Source organism: Alosa sapidissima, chromosome 10 (genome assembly GCF_018492685.1).
Source record: "Alosa sapidissima isolate fAloSap1 chromosome 10, fAloSap1.pri, whole genome shotgun sequence".
Lineage (NCBI taxonomy): Eukaryota > Metazoa > Chordata > Actinopteri > Clupeiformes > Clupeidae > Alosa > Alosa sapidissima.
Window position 1 is genome coordinate 22,428,590 of NC_055966.1, and position 1,576 is coordinate 22,430,165.

At 41.6% G+C, this 1,576-nt stretch overlaps 1 long non-coding RNA gene across 1 annotated transcript in view; it reads right to left on the reverse strand.

The window, feature by feature from the left end:
* Positions 1-750: 750 nt before the first annotated feature.
* The window catches only part of LOC121720805, a 6,642-nt gene continuing 5,816 nt past the window's right edge, over positions 751-1,576 (reverse strand). The window contains exon 3 of the long non-coding RNA XR_006034633.1: positions 751-854. This is a non-coding gene — a long non-coding RNA (uncharacterized LOC121720805). The remainder of the gene's footprint in view (positions 855-1,576) is intronic.

A 1,576-nucleotide genomic window follows, 5' to 3' on the forward strand; every position in this document is an offset into this window, starting at 1 on the left:
TCTTAAAGAATTCCCCTGGTGGTTAATCAGAGTCAAGCCACTGACTGATCAATGACAGATATGAGGAACAGCTTTAGTGCGCCAGCAGTGCTTGTATTCTTTTTTATCAATTTATTTATTTCCCCCTCCCTATTATTTTTTATCAGAGATAATATTTCTCCCGCTGTTAGCAGGGGCACCCCATCCCATCTCCTGTATTAATTAAAATTTAAATACCAAATATTGATTGATACGTTATCAGTGCATAGCAGTTGGCCAGTGAGCTATTGATCCAGCAGCTTGATTTATTATCATATTCAAGAAAAATCATTTTGTGTGATTATACGAGGTAATGGACTTTTAGTGGGGGCTGTAATTCTTTTTTGTATCAGGTTCGCTGTTGTTTGCGGGGGAGAGTAGTTACGGGGGTGAGGCACGGTTTCTCAATCATTGCCCGCGATCGCCGATATACGCTGTGATCCTTTCCCTTCTGTGCGGCTGGTGAGGAGGCTAAGGCTTTAAACTCGTATAAGCACAAGATCCCAGGCTATGTCATTGGGAATAATGGCCGCCGGGATTAGCTCTTTAATCACAACAAAGATTAACAGATGGTATGAGAGCAGTTATTAGCAAACATCTTGCACTCATCAAATCAATAAGTTGATTTGTAATCAGGCTGTCGTTTTTTTTTTTCTGGGTGGAAAGAGAGAGGCAGAGAGGGCTGGGGTAGATCCTGGCAATCAGAGGCTACTGTGTAGCAATTACCTCTCGACAAAATAGGTGCTCTTCCGCTGCATCCTGGCCGGGGTCCAGGGACGCAAAGCAGCCATGGAACACGCGGCACCCGCACAGCTGCAGTCACCTCCGATAACCCGCTGTAACACAAACCAATATTTGGTGTTAACATTTGTAAATGTTTAATTTCAGTGTGTTTGGCAATGTATGACTGTGTGTGTGTGTGTGTGTGTCTGTGTGTGTGTGTGTGTGTGTGTGTGTGTGTGTGTGTGTGTGTGTGTGTGTGTGTGTGTGTGTGTGTGTCTGTGTCAGAGGCTGTATGCATTTGTAGTGGAACTACTCATTTATTGCATTTGTAAAACAGTATATGTTTTTACATGTTGGTAGTGGAGTTATTCCATTATTGCTTTTAGAACACTAAATGTGGGTTTGCTTTCTCTATTCATTCGTAATAATGAAATACAAATACTAAATCACACACTTCTCGATAAATACATTAATTAAACTATTTATGAAGCAACTATGAAAACAAAAACAAAAATAGAATGGGAAACACTAATGTAAATAAATGTAAATAATTTGAATATTATTTATCAACATTAATATAATGGCCTTCCAAACATGAAAGTCAAGTGTAAGCCAGAAAACACACCCAAACACACAGACACACACACAGACACACACACACACACACACACACGCACACACGCACACACGCACACACACACACACACACATACAGAGAGAGAGAGAGAGAGAGAGAGAGAGAGAGAGAGAGAGAGAGAGAGGATGTGATTACATAGCCAGAGGTTGGCAGCACTGCTCCAGGGCTAGAAGAGAAGACAGACTGGAGGCTCAAGGC